Below are 16345 nucleotides of genomic sequence, written 5' to 3'. Positions count from 1 at the left end.
CATAATAATAAAAAATAAAAAAAAAACCTGACCCTTTCGTTTGTTTTTTTTATAATTTTGATTTCGATTTCAGATTGAACATTTGTATTTACTGGCTTCCAGATGGGGGGAAATTTTGGCTCTGAAAATTTTGTTTTTATAATGGTTTAAAGTATTTTCTTCTGCTTAAAGGCTTAAAAAAAAAAGCAAAACGAAAGATAAACTTTATCTATAATAAATAGTTTGCTAACCGCATAAACCTTTTGTCTTCTTTTAAACTAATAAAATTGTCTCAGCGAATAAAAATTCAAACTTCTCATTGCCCGGATGTCGAAACTGACAACTGTCCGCCATTTAAATTTAATCCAACCAGTTGTCGTTTCATCTGTGTAATTGTGAAATTTGAAGTAAGTTTTTATTGTCAGATTTTTGAAAGGTTTTTAAAAATTATTTGTGTTACATTCATGTTTTTAAACGTTTATTCATAATAACTAAGTTTAAGCATTAGTTATAATGTGCCTATTAAATTGTGTTCTGAATGCTAGAAACTATTTTTTACACGCAAACAGTTATTGAAATCGACATGTTTAAAAATGATTTTGTCTGTAGATAATGCCCAGTTCTTTAATCACGTGTATAATAATTTCTGTGAAATACAAGTATAAATTGCTAAGTTATGAAGTTTCAGTTAGACATAAATTTTCATTATATAATGTTAAGCATATTCCCAATTATATCTTAAGTATTAAAAAAAATCATTGATTGTTACAGCTAAGTCTTAATTGTTTAGTAATTATCATACTAAAGCAATAGTATTTAAATAAAATTATGCTTGTTAGTGTTATCAATTGCTTGCTTCGCTGAATTGCGATGCTTTACAAATTCTTATAGCAATAATTTTTTTAGCATCAAAAATTCAGTTATTTTTGAATGATGTATTTTACTGTTTCGTTTTCCAAATTCATTTGCACACGAATTCAATAGTTTTCTGTAATAAACTTATGAAGCTTCAACTTTCCCCACTTTTGAGAACTCAAAATGTTATCTCTGTTATTTTAATAATTTGTTTTCTAGTTACTTAAAATAAAGACGCAATCTAATTCCTGCACTAATTTTTGTTTTTAATATTTTACCCAATTGTACAATATTCTGGATATCATTATCTAGGTTCAACATAGTGCGTAGCGTTTTTAAAAAGTTCTTTATCATGTCGATTTTGGCCATGTATTATGCAAAAGCGTACTTTTCACATTGTGTCCTTAGCGTATGAAAACGCCAATCATTTTGCCTGTTTAACATTTATTTTATCATGATCATGTAAAGTCTTTGAATTTTATTTTGCGTTTTTTAATGTATATAGTGCTTAAAAATATTTTTGAGTGCTTTAAAAATACTTAAAAGGTGCTTATTTTTTGTTGAAAGATTTGGTTATGCACCCTGTTCAAGGCTCCCAAATTGCCCCCTATTACCTCCGTTTTCGCATTCGTGTAAGTCAGTGTAAAAAAGTATTTAGATAATGCCAAAATTGCGATGGGTGCTAACTTAGCACATCGAACTCACTTTTCAATGAAAATCAACGTTTGTAGACTGTTTTATTTATAGATCAGTACCACAATCCTTGAAACTTAAGGATCGTTCACTAATTTAATTTTTTCATTTGAATTCAACAGTTACTGAGACTAAGCGTCATCACTTCGAAATTTCTGTGTCGCGTTCATTTGATTTAATATCGAACATGCCACTTTCTGTTAAGTTTCGCTTTTCAAGTTCTGCTTTTTTTTGGTCTGCTGTTCATCCAATGATTTAATTAACAAGTCTAAAATTGTGGGACCATCCACAAAGTATATAAAAATGATTGAAGTATCTTATATGTTCTACCTGATTTGTTTGTGTGGATTTTGAGAACTTTTGAATCATATTTTAAAGAGAGAAAAAAATTGATTTAAAGAAATTTTCTTACCATGAAATTTATAACAGTGAATTGGGGGTCATAAACGTATTTACAATTGTTAAAAGACTATCATATTTGATAGACAAGTCTTACATATGATACAAATCTTATATGATGATTAGTTGCATTAATTTTTGAATTGATTTTTGTATCGGTTTACTTTTAATAGTTTTAATCAATTCAACAATCAAAAGTTTTTAAATTATAAACTGAGAGTCCGTTTAAGAATTGATTCTCTAAAAATGTTAAGTATTATATTAAATAAAAAAAAGGCTTTTATTAAAAATTTTAAGATTATTTAAATATTGATTTGATTCAAAATATTACACACTTAAATTAATATTTTTAAATAGATTAGGAAACCTTATTCTAGTATGTGATTGTTTCTTAAAGATAGGTTAATGATTAGATATAATTCGAATTGAGAGTTCAGTTAGAAATTTACAATAATGTCATGTAACTTTAAGTGAAATTATTAAATGTATCTTTATTAAAATATGTATTAATTTATTTTATATTTTATTTACTATAATAACTTCTTGAAATAATAATTTTCTTTGTATTGAAATTAAGATGTAAAAAGTGTTGTGTTACTGTTCAAAGTTAAGCTTTTTCTCTCTAACTGCTGTGGCATGTCTATAAAATTTATTTGTAATTGAGGGACTGTCTTTCTAACTTTATAAAATATCAAGACTTTTTATTTATCTGACTAGATTTGTAGTTTTAAGAATTTCTAGTACTTTTTATAAATATTATGGAGAAAGAAAGAACAATAAAACACTATATTTTCTTAGCAAATATTTTTAAAATCTCATTTATCTAATATAAATCATTAGAAAATGCAGTAACAAATCTTATATGATTTAAATTTAACTTCTTATATGATCTTTATTTAAAAACCTTTGAAATTAAAATTTCAATGACTATAAATTTGTTAACATGGTGGATTGAGGAACTTATTACAAATTTTACTTTTGATAATTGTTCTGGCAATTTGTTTTTAAAGTTGCTTCTTTTTTAGTATTCAATTAAATAGATATTGAAATTGCTAATATTGAAACTTATCTTCAAATTGGAAGAATATTTTCTTATCTGTGTTTTTTTAGTTTTTTTAAAAATTCTAGTTTTGTAGTTTTTACTTTCTAATTAATTAAATTCTAGTTTTTAGTAATTGTGATTAGTTCCAATTTGTGATTGATGAAAATTTGACAGATCGTTCAGTTATTTTTGTATGTAATATGATTTTATTTAGGTGTTCACTATCTGCCTAATTCATTCCAAATCTTTATCAGTTCAGTTAAATAAATTATAATGATCTTCAGTGGCCCCCATCCCCCCCAAGCTCTTGGGCAAATTCTAAATTCCCCCCAAACTATTCGTTTTATTTAGTGTAAAAATCCCCCCCCCCAAGCTTTAAGTGAGCGCATCGTGCTCTCACCTCCCCCCCTGGTGGGGGCCCCTGATGATCTTATAAGAAAGACATCAGAAAACTTCCTTGATAATAGGGAACTTGGTAGAGGCAAAAACTCACAGGTGTGATTAAATTAATAGAAGAGATGAATCAATAATTATCATAACACATGAATTGGATTCATTAATTCATGATTTTTTCAAGACTTCATATTTTTTTTCAAACTGAACTTAAAAATTATTAAAATTAAATATTTTTCTCTATAGTACATAAGGAACAAATAAGGGCAAGGTGCTTCCGCAGAGAATATAGGCACTTTAAATTTTGAAAAGCCACTCAACCATCGTTAAATTTTATCAAAATGTGTAAAATTATGTAAGGACTGAAATTGATCCTCAATTTTTAAATTACACTCTTATATTTTATATAAATACTTCACGAAATAATTCTCATTCTGTATCAAAATAACAAAAATTTGAAACTTCTGAAAAATAATTAAAGTCAAGCTAAAAGACAATCTCTGTGTATAAATTTTCTTCAAAAAAAGTAAACTAAAAAAAAAAGGATTAATTGATACACAACTTAAAGCTTTTTTTTTAATATTTTAAACTGAAAATTATGAGAAAATGAACATTTAAAGGAGCATTAAGAGGTATTTATTAAAAAAAGTTATGGTAAAATTTAAAATCTCTTAAAAAACTCAATATACCCGCAAAATAAAAGATGTGAATATCTCTCAGGCCGAATATGATGCAAATTTTAACTATATAACTAGACAACATAAGAAAAATCTTGCTAAAATTAAGGAATGAAATCGAAAATAACATAATTATCAGCATACATGGCAACGTTACTTTGAAAAAGTAACGAGTAAAAGTACAAGTAATTTTTAAAAAAGTAACGAGTAAAAAGTAAAAAGTTCGTATTTTAAAAAGTAACGAGTAAAAAGTACAAGTAAAAGTACAAGTACTAAACAAAAAAAGTAACGATTTAAAAGTACATTTCTAGGAAATTGAAAATTCAAAGTAACCTAAAATTTTATTGAATAATATTCTTATGTTCTTTAATGTTTTTGCAAAATTGTTGTTATTTATTTAATTATTTTTAATTTTGAAAGTTATGGACATTAATTTATTTTTAAATTCGGAAGAATATTATAATATAATTTTATAATATAATCGTATAATATAATTTTAAAATCAAATATAATTTTAATATCAAACTTTTTATGGATTTGCACGAAAAAGAAATTTTATCTATTGATTTTAATTTTTAGTTTATTATTTTTATTTATTTAAATTACCATTGATTTAAAATTGTTTTACTCTTTAGAAACGCGTTTTAAAAGCACAAACATAAACAAAGCAAACACGGGGTTTCAGATAGCTTTGTGATCTTTGAGCTAGTAAAAAATAATTGAATGTGCAGTATAAGTTGAAACAGAAGGTATTTAAACACGAAGTTAGCTGTGAATGCATATATATTGCACATTAATTTTATAAATTAAAAAAACATAAGCATTTTTTTTTAAATTTAATTTCTTTTTTTTTTAGAAAGCTTACCGAGTTTTAGAAAAAAGTAACGATTTCATTCGATATTTCCGTTACAAATACTTGTACTTTTTCCCTAAAAAAGTAACGAAAGTACAAGTAAAAGTATTAAATTTAAAAAGTAACGAAGTACAAGTAAAAGTACGTACTTTTTACTTGTACCGGCGGTACAAGTAACGAAAGTAAAAGTACTGCCATATATGATTATCAGTAACTAAATAAATCTGTATTGGACAACTTATCATTAAAACAGATGGATAAGAAAACAACTTTTTCCGGAAAAAATAAAATAAAAAGGCAATATTTTTAAGAGATGTCAGCTTATTTTTACAAATAGGGCAAGAAGGGCCAATTTATAAGATCAAAGGGCAAACTGGGTAGGCCGCCCTTCTTAAATCGCATTGGGGGAACATAATTTATTAATTTTTATCGAAATTTAGTAATTGTACGCATTATGAGTTAATTAAATGATTTAAGAAAGCTTCAGCAGTTTTTAATGAATTTTTTAAGTGTGAAAAACATCCTACTGTTAGACAACATTCAGTTGCGATATTCTCATACTTTGGTATTATCATTTGCATATTTCAGTTCTAACACTATTTTCAAACATATTATTTCTGTTTTATAAATGTGATATTTTGACTTTCTAACTCATTTTGAATTTTTATTTACATTTCCATATTTGGGTTCAAATATTCGGTATGTTTACGAACATTCGGTTATTTTTGAAATATGACACATTTTTATTTTCTTATACATTTGGGCACAATTAAAGTTATGATTTATCACGTTTTTTGAGTGGTTAAAGTGTAGTATACGGTGCACCATCAATTGATTACTGCGATTTGGAGATTTTACCTATAAAATCTTCTATTTTTATCTCGATTTCATTTTAGAAAATCTCACAGTTAAGTCATTTTTCCTGTTTTCTGTTAGAACATAAATTTGCCAAAAAAAAAAAAAAAAAAAAAAAAAAAAAAAAAAAAAAAAANAAGTTTTTTTTTTTTTTTTTTTTTTTTTTTTTTTTTTTTTTTTTTTTTTCTTCCCGTATTCGTTTTTATTACAATTTTGTATTCCGCCAGGCATGTTACAATTAGTGATTCTCTACAATAACTGGATCTTATTTTCACTTTTTTTTAATAGTTACATAAAAACAGATCTTTCACGTAAAATCATTGAGAAACCTCTATGACGCAAAAATTTTTGAAAGTGCTGAAGATAAATTTAAGTTACTTAACTTCCTTTATACGAAATTGACGTATAAATGATGAACGTTTCAAAAGTTAGTGTATTTCTTGGTTAAGGGATAATTTTCGTTCTGTTGAAATCTGTTTCTGGCTACGTGGTTAGCATGATATTCAAGCTTTCAAGGACATCATCTTCGGATTAGGAGCCGTTCAAAAAGTACGTACACAAAAATGGACAAATTTTAAACCCCTCCCCCCCTTCGTACATTACCGTACATAAGGTCTTACTCCCCCCCCCCTTAGAGTACGTACATTTTATTAGTCTACCCCCTTTTTCATAAAAATTAAAATAATGTTTTAAATAAAATTAAATATTTATTTAAGGAGTGTGTAGGAAAAAGTCAAATTTAAATTTGGTGTATGCTTATAGTGTACGTACTTTGTATAATACCACCCCCCCTCCCCATCGTTCAAAATAGCGAATCCCCTCCCCCCCTTCGGGATGTACGTACTTTTTGAACGGCCCCTTACCACAACTTATGTTTACCATTATATGATTTGGCGTTCGTACTGAGTGGGATTGTTTAGCACGACGAGGCTTCGATTTGTTGACGTATGGGGTCTACGAGCCGCGATTTTCCAAACAAGCGGCTTTTAAAGACCTGCTCTCCTGCATGGCATTTTCTTAAATAAAATTGAAAAAAACTGGTTTCTTGACTTTTTTCTTCCTAGAAACAAATTTTCAAAATAAAAGCTTCAGTTATAATTGCGACCAACAGCAGTAAATATCTGAGTCTTTAAAAAATACAAAATAAATAAAAAGTGCGCGTTGTTAAACGCCGCTGAATTTAACTCCTTACCGTTTTGCGATTGGTTCTTGTTCTATTTTCATATATACCAATTTCAGTATATATGAAGCTTGGTTTACTTTCATATTTGGTTTATTCTCATGTAAACCAATTGGTTTATTTTCAAGTTGCCAAATTTAAAAGGGATTTCCAGACTGTGAACCAAATTTAGTACATTAATAATAAATATTCAATAGCAACCGTTCAATTTTTCTTAAAACCGAAAACTTAAATTCTAACGTAATTAAATTCTTGTAACTTAAGTACCAATTAAATATTAGCGTTATTGTAAATTAATATTTTTCCTTTGTAGGTTAACCGTTGCTAACATATAGTTTCTAGTTAAATATTTCTTATAATAAAGCTATTGAACTCATACGAACCAGAATAAACTAATACGAACCAGAATAAACTAATACGAACCAGAATAAACTTAATTCATCATCTGTTTTAGGGTGAGGTGTCATGTTCGAATTATTACTTTTTAATTGTTCCGTTTCAATCTTTATACGATAGTCATTAAAAGTCTAACATCATATATTGTATGTTACTCTGTTTCTGTTATATTGTAACATTTCTGAGCTATAATTATTTTGAGTAAATTTATTTAAAGATTACGCTACCGACATCAAGTCTATCACTCGTAAGTAATAAGTGATGAAACTTAAATATATTTCTTCTTATAATCGCGTTTCACATCTTGCTTTTCCTCCTGCAATCAAAGAATTTTTGTTTTCAGTCTCGCCTTCCTTAGATGTGATTTGCTGGATTTAGATTGTGTTTCTGTTTTTCGCTTCACTTAAATATTTGTGATCCCCGAATTTTTTTTTCATTTTGGCAAATATTTTAAAACTCTACATTAAGGATGGTTAAAACGGAACACCGACGGTATATTTACGCCCTATAAACATGAAACACGTATATTTAAAAAATTTATTATTTACCTATTTTATTTAATAACAGTTGATAAAAATAAGTCGTGGGTGTTTCATTTTTAAAGCTGCATTTAACATTTCTGCATTAGTCATATTTATAACAGAAATCGTGTAAATATTGCTTTAAAAGTTTATTATTTTGAATTTAAAAATTTTATTTTGTACTGTATGAGAATGCTTTATCATGATGTAAATTTCCTTAACTATTTCTTTCACAATCACAAATAAAGTTTTCTTTTGTGATTTTTTTAAACTTAACGAATTATTTCTACTTTATTTATAAAAAAACTTCACTTTTTCACATTTTCGTAACCTTAGAGAAGTTTATAGAAATATTATTATTATTGTTACTTTATAAAAAGGTTGCTTATGCAGCGATTACTCTGACAAACTAAGACGTGGTGTACATTTTTGGAAATCGAAGTTTTATTGAAATTTGAAATATTTTGGAAGGAAATCAGAGAATTTCGTAAAGAAAAAAGAAGAAAAAAAACTAAGATCTATTTTTTCATTATTCACTAGAAATGAATTCTCTAGTAACGAACGCAATATTCAAAAAATACAATCGCAAATATCGCTGACATTCAAAGTCAGAAAAAATTATGGGTGCGGTTAGTGGTGTAGATCAGTGTTCCTCAACCGTTTTATCACCGCGGTCTTGTCAACGTTTGTCAATTTACAGCGGCCCGCTGGGGGTAGGGGACGACGACGTTGATTGTTTATATTTTAGATTATTTTGATTTATTAATTTTAATTCAATTGTATTTAAACATGCCCTCAAAATAAAATACGGTTACACCAAAAAATAAATATTAAGTGATTTGACATTTTAACTTACTAGAACGTTAAATCAATGAGAACCCTGAGCTTGTTTCTTTGCAATGAGACTGTTCCATCTGGGGGTAATCGGAGACAATGATACATTACAAACATTAAAAAATTTATGTCACTCACTACCTTCGGGGACCCCCTTTTTTTAGATAAACAAAATTTTAATGGAACACAGATATTTTTAATTTGGAGTATAAACCTAGGACTTTAAATTCAGTTTCAATGAAATGGGCGGCCCGATATCATTTGATCCACGGATCGGTACCGGTCCACGAACCGGGGGTGTAGATGTTCTAATTTTTAAGTAAATAGTGAAAACATTATAAAAATTATAATAAAAATTTTACTGTTTCACACCTCGAGGTGTAAAATAAAAGAAAATTAATTCTTCATATGATTAAGGACAAGCAAAAGCCATGGGGGACAAATCCCCATAATATGCCTAATTAAAAATAGTAATTTAATCAACATTTTCTAGTACAGGAGAGATCTGTTATAGTCGCAAAAAGAAAAGGCAATTCAGCCAACCTCAAGATATTGCATGTTAATATTTAAATAACTTGGCTGAGGATTTAAGGGCAAATAGTTCGTAGGAAATTGAAAGTAAACCTAATAACGTATATGCTAATGTTTAATGTAGTTGAAGAAAGAAAGGTTAAAGCTAGATTTTGATGTTCAGTTGTCTAGACATAAATAATAATTGGGTCATCATTCCACGTCAGATCAATCACTTTTGGACCGACCTCCCTCCGATTTTAATAAAATTTGGTGGTATAAACACTCATTATAAAGTAAGCAATTCTACCAATTTTTAGATTTTTATTTTGAAAATTGTCCAAATTATGGACATATGAAAAAATAAAATGTTCATAAAAAACGACAAACTTGCAAACATATAAATGGCTGCAATTTTTTTTCTAATTGTATTAGAAAAAAATTTCAAGAACCATTGCAAAGTTAAAAAATAGAGCTTTTATTTGATACCTTATATGACCTTCTAAGACTAGGTAAAACTTTCATAGTGACCTTATTTGACCTGAAATATCTCAAAATATGTGGTCTCAAAAAATTACGAAAAAAATTTTATTTTTTCACTGCAACATTCTTCTACACACAAACAAATTTGTAGCTTGGAGTCTCAACAGAAAGGGTATAAAGAATAAACACAAGTGAAATACTGTATAATTAAAAATGTTATGCTATGCAATGCACACATCAAATATTTCTTTCTTTTCTTGACAGAAATAATTTGAGTTTAATATTTAATGATATAATACGCATGACACACAATTTGCTCCTAAAGACTTATTTAACATGATCACCACAATTTCTAATCAATATACAAATAATAAATCTTTTAAATAAACAATTATGAAAACATCATCCTTTTTTTCAACCTTCTCATTTTTATGAATTTCTCAAAGCATTTTCAGAACTTTTAAAGTTAAAATAAAAATAAAGTTCTGAGTTTTTACTTTTCTTTTAGTTTTCTTTCAAATTAAAAGATATTGTAGTCACTATGAGTCAGTTACGTTAGCTTAATAACAAACTTATAGATGTTTTAAAAATAACGATGAACTTTTTTTATTAAATAAAAGCAAGTAGTGTAAGCAATTCTAAATGGAAAAAAATAAAAGACCAATGTACTTAATGAAGTAAAATAGTATTTTGTAGAGAGAGAAAAAGGTAAACATGAATCTTAAAAAGGTGAATTATAATTATGTTTTGATAATACAAAATTATCATCTGCTGTGAGTGCTAAAGCAGATGTTTGAATTTAGAATGCAAGCAAGCATCCTGACACTTTAGTTCTATGTGTTTCTTTTTCTTCGTTTTTGCACGTTTATTTTTAATTCATTTATTTTTTATAACCAATAAGGAGTTTCGAAAGACTTTTTTAGATTTCTGTCATTTAGATTACGATTTTGTGAGCATAAGGTTAATTTTGCTGTTTAAGACAATTTAACCACTCTCTGCAATGAGAAGTTACAATTCACAAAATGGATTTTGACAGTCAAATTTTTTTTGTTTTAATCCTCTGGTTAAAAATTACTACACCCATGTCAAAAAGAATTTGAGAAAAAGTACCACCTTGGATGATTTAAAAATGCCCAAATTTATCTTTGCAACAAAAAAAATATTTTTCTTGCCGAATATCTCTCTCGAATTTGCCAGATTTCTCGGCTATAAATCAAACAGAGGCAAACCCTAGGAGGTTGTTCAGAAGAGCATGTTCAGAGGGAAATATGGAATGATAAAGAAGCAGAATTGGGAAGTTTGTAAAATACATTACGCGTTTTAGGTGAATCTTCTGTAAAAACAAGAAGATAAGGTTTTGAGCAATATAGTGGAAAAAAATTCAAGAAAATTGGAGAAGTTTTAAAAGACAATTATAGTAATCGAAAACGCATGAATTCTGCAACAATGTCTGATGAATCTATTATCATTTCACAACAGCTGAAAGAAAAAATTCAAAAAGCAAGACTCAAGCAGTCCAATTGCTAACAATATTGCCTAAAACCTAGAGTATTCGTAAAATGCAGGAAGAATTTAATGCAACATTTTATATAGCACGAAAATCTAAACTGCTAGTTGAAGACCAGGGTATTTTAACAAGTCCAAATCCTAGACCTGGACAAACTCTTACTGAAAACTCAATTGATAATATTGCATATTACAACAGTGATGAAGTGAGTCATTGTTTGCTTGGAAGAAAAGATTTTGTCACAATGCATAATCAGGATTAAAAATACAGAAACAAAAGGTTTTATCTGATTTTAGGAAATCTTAAAGAAATTTTTCAAGAGTTTAAAGATAAAAAATCCAATGTTGGAGTTGAATTCTCCAGGTTCTTTGATTTGCTGCCGAAAAATTGTGTGCTGGCTGGTGCGAGTGGAATACATGACTAAACTTATTAATTTAGAACATTTCGAAATTTGTACGATCAGTTCAAGATTAATATTCATTCTCTTGAAAGCTTGAAGGTCGCATCTGGTTCGTATGACAAGCTTTCGCGTCCCATATTCTACAACTATTTCCTCCTAATATTAGTTTGGGATATAATAAACTCAAAGAATCTAAAGGTCTTATGTTAATGAAGTTTATCAAAATCGAATTAGAATCGAGGGAATCGGCATTACAGCTAACACAAGCAAAAATAGATAATTCCCCACATTATCATCGTTCGGCTAACGTATCTGAAGAAATAACCGTTAATTATGTAACACATTTCCACCTTAACAATTATAAAAAAAAAATGTGTTTTGTTTTAAGGGACGCGATTCTTTAAAATGACGCTTATTATCATCGCTCTTAGAGAAAAGGGCTAAATTAAAAAGAAAAGGTCGTTGCTTTGTAAAGGTCATTTGAGCGTAGTAGTTATGATAGAAACAAATTCCATGTGTAAGAAATTGGACAGTTATAACGAGTTTAGATTTGGGAAAGGAGAAACCGATAATAGCAAATCTCTCAGAGAAGCGAAACCGCAGCCACTCCTCAAAATTCCGAATTTATTATATCTAGTGTTGCACATAAAGCGAATAGTCAGTATTAATTTTGCCAACGTGTCCCGTTACTGCGAGTAATCCAAATCAGTGTTGCCAGATTGGGCTACAAGTAGCGGATTGGGCTACTTTTAAAAGTCCCCGCTACTGAAAATTGAATTTTCGCTACTTGCTACTTTTTGGGCTACTTATTATTTTTCGAACGCTACAAATCTTAAATATGCGCTACTTTTTTTCCTTACTGAAATATATATATATTTTTTAATTTTTTCCCTTCCCATTATAAAATGATTCTGAAAGTTTGCAGCTTCTTTACCATTTTTAAAAAGGACATTTTTGTTGTTGTTGTTGAAAACGTTCTCGCTTCAGTTTTGGATTCTTGATATGTTTTACTGATGGAGTCTATAATCTTTCCATGTTTATGTTTCAAATCGTAGACTCGGGAAATCGCAAAGATATATATGGAAAAATGCACGGAGAGTATGATGGGGAAAATGTTTTTTAACTCCAACTATTATTAATCGTTTATCTTCTGGAGAAAAAAAATCACGTTACTCGCTTTGAAACTCAGAAAAATTAAATCCAAAGTCATTTTACCTGATGAATGAAAATAGTTGTTGTGAATGACAATGAGTTTCCAAAAAATATCGTACTGTTAAATGCTTTTTAGTGAATTCATTTCACTTTTGTAAATCACGATCTATTCACAGTTGCACGAAAAATAGGAAAATTTTTATATCTCTCTAGAGCAGGGATGGGCAAACTACGGCCCGCGGGCCAACTGTGGCCCGCCGGAAGGTTTTATCCGGCCCGCGGATATAATTTTAATTTGCCGATCAGTGGCAATATACATAAACAATATACATCCATTTTCTTGTCAACTATTTAAAATTATTTCTGTTTTTCCTTTTTTAACAAAGTACTGATGACCTTTTTACTTTCTCTATTTTTGTTCTACAAAACATAAATTGATGGAAATAGTTAGCACAGACAGCTTCAATTGGTAAAATGTTGAAAGCAGAAGTTCTTCATAGAATAGTCTTAGATTGGCTCTAACTAGCGTTTGTCTTTCTCGAGGAATCTAATATAGGTAAATTGTACTTCACATTTGGCAGACTACGCATTTTAAGATCCAACGAGCGGACAATCTAACAATCATCTGAAGCAGTTGTTTCTAAATATGCCAAAGTTTTACAAATCATTACCAAAAGCTAGTTTCCAAAATTTAATATTTCATGCCCAGAAAATCAGCTCTATGTTTGCTTAATCTTATATATGTGAACAAGAGTTTTCAACTTTGAACCTTAGAAAGAATCATTTCAGAAGTGGACTAACAGAAAAGCATTTAGCCTTGTTCCGTAAAATAGGCACATCTCGCTTCGAACCTTAATATAAGGAACTTTTAAAAACGAAATCGCAATTTCATTCATCTCACTAAATATTTAAATTAAAACTTGTATATCGCTTTTTTTTTTAAATTTTGAAAGTTTTATTTGTCCCACCAAACATTTTTTTTCTCGATTTTTGGCCCTCGACCAAAAAAGTTTGCCCATCCCTGCTCTAGAGCTTAGATTTGCCCGTTGTAAATGATGAAATTATTTTTTTTTAAAGGAAGCTATAATATGTATTGCTATGGTTACAGTTATTATTTTTCACCTCATTTTGCCAAATATGCAATAAATAAATGAAACAAATAAAAATTAAGTTTTGGATAGTTATCATATTAAAATAAAATTCGTATTACCAAACGCAAATGATAATCAGAATTGGCATCAAGGAGAACGACATGAAGAAATATTTCATAGAAGGCCAAGGCCCACCCAATGATGACGATGAAACGCAAAAGATGGATTTTGTTTTTAAAACAAAAATATATACTATGAAATTTCAAATAATAATTAACTATAACAATGAAATTATGAATAAAAATGACTAAGTTAATTGAAACATAATGCACTTAGGGATCAGGAAAACTGAATAACGACAATTTTTTTAATTCGAAAATGTCAACATTTTAAACCTTTCGAAACATTTATAGTAATTGCAAAATAACTAGGAAAGATAATTACTTTAAATGATAAACACGGTAATGTATATGCTGCGTGTTATAAAAGGAGTTTAGAAAATTATTAAAGCTACTACAGTGAAACTATCGTAAACTGATCAGAAGTGGAACTACAATTTGATGGTTTTATAAGAGAAGTCATCTTATAAAAATGATAATAAATTGTTTTTACCAGTTTTGCACTTGATCATCAAAATCTTAGATAGGTGATTAACTTATAGAGATGGTCAACTTAACAGGTTTCACTGTGCAAGTAAAGTAAGCACAGCAACTAAGCGAGCTGCGAGAAAAGAAAATATTTACGAGCATTTAGTGCAAATCTATCTTTTTATCATTTTTTTTTTTTTAACTTTACAACAGATGTTACGGCTACTATAAATGAAAAAAAAATTAGTTAAAAATATTTGTTGCTTCGTAGACGCTTTAAAATACTGTTTCATACGTGGCCCAAATCAAAATATTCATTTGTTCACTAAATTACTATCAAAACTATTCTCAATCGAGTTTGAAACAATTATTGATGCTGTTACAAAGAAAAGCAAAGTCATATTTCTCATCTGCGAGCTGAATGTTTGTACTTTGTATTGTTTCGAACTTCAGAGCAGAAATGATTAAATAAATTATTTTGCTTATCAAAAAAAGATTTTTTGCCTTTTATTTTTAAATACACACAGATGTAGGCCCATGAAGTTGAACTTTTCTGAATTTCTTGTTGGAGATTGGGTCCTAGTTAGGTCTTATTTTTAATTTCCTCGAAACGCGAGATAATTTTTATTAAAAAAAAATTAGCTAGTGAGAACATTTTTATGTGCGAGTAATTAAGGTTCTTGAGGTTGGGGAACGAAGCGAGCTGAGGTCGAAACCTCTTAGTATTCTTATGCAGCTCAAAGACCGCACCAACATTAAAATATCGAAGACAGTTCCGACTGATTTTTACACATAAAAAAGCTGGAAAAAAACGAGCTAGCCAATGTTATTATAATTTTAGTGTTTTCTGGCAAACGGCGCTGTTTTACAGAAATATTGCCAAATAAATTAGTGCAGTAAATATATATATATATATATATATATGATTTATTTTTGGGCTACAAAATGTTCGAATCCGCTACTTTTGGAGCTCCCATTCGCTACTTTTTAATCTTAAGTTTTGGCAACACTGATCCAAATAAGAAATGTAATTCTAAAAATATTTTGATGCTTTATGATTCAGTTAGTAGCTGCACTTATATATACATTTGAAAATAGCCTAATTCAAAAGGATTTTGTAGTCACGACAGTTAACCTATCTCATATAAATAATCCAAACAGATGGGCAAGAGTAGAATTATTTGTTACTGATTCTATTTCTTATTGCCACCTGCAGGCTCCGAATGATGTGATTAAACGAATGTTAAAAGAATTAAATTTATCACCTGAAGAAATATTTTCTTTTGGGGAAAAAGAGAAAATTTACATTTTATTGTGTTGCGATATAATTTGGAAATTTTATACTGGAAATAAATTAGAACTTTCAAAAGGGCTTTATTGTATCGTAACTTTATTCGGTTATTACATTAGTGGAGTTACGCAATCTATGAGTTTACGAATTCAATCAGTTAATATCTTATATTTCGGGAAGAAAAAACGTAACGAACTTAGACGATTTGGGAAATAAATCATTTGTTTATTGAGAAAGATAATTGCACTAGTGATATGAAAATTTTGCGCAGCTTTAAAAGTGATATAAAATTTGAAAATGGAAAAGATGAGCATTGGTTGTCTCTTAAGGAAATCGTGAATCTTTTTGATAATTTTTCTAATACTAAGAAGAGTTGGGCAAAACACATCATCTAAGTCAAATTCGAATCAATAGAATAAGTTGTTTTTTATCGAAATATATTTAAATCATAGAGTATAATTGTTTCTTAAATTTCAGTTAGTTTAGTTTCACAATGATGCTACACTATAAACAGTTAACAATTTCTCGTAAAACCTAAGAGATTCTTATGCATTCATTATTAAGGATCTATGGTTTTCCAAGTATTCGATGAATACGGATAAAAAAATAAAACATTTCTTTTGTATTTTCTTAAAATTTACCATAGT

The 16345-nt window shown here is 28.6% G+C and overlaps 1 protein-coding gene across 1 annotated transcript in view; it reads left to right on the top strand.

The window, feature by feature from the left end:
* Positions 1-249: 249 nt before the first annotated feature.
* Positions 250-16345, top strand: part of LOC107438000 (uncharacterized) — a 28190-nt gene continuing 12094 nt past the window's right edge. Inside the window, exon 1 of the mRNA XM_043053673.2 lies at positions 250-386. The gene's annotated coding sequence lies outside the window, so the exon portion shown is untranslated. The remainder of the gene's footprint in view (positions 387-16345) is intronic.

Source organism: Parasteatoda tepidariorum, chromosome 2, assembly GCF_043381705.1.
Source record: "Parasteatoda tepidariorum isolate YZ-2023 chromosome 2, CAS_Ptep_4.0, whole genome shotgun sequence".
Classification (NCBI taxonomy): Eukaryota; Metazoa; Arthropoda; class Arachnida; order Araneae; family Theridiidae; genus Parasteatoda; species Parasteatoda tepidariorum.
Note: the sequence above shows the minus strand (reverse complement) of the source record. Positions and strands in the feature narration are given on the sequence as shown.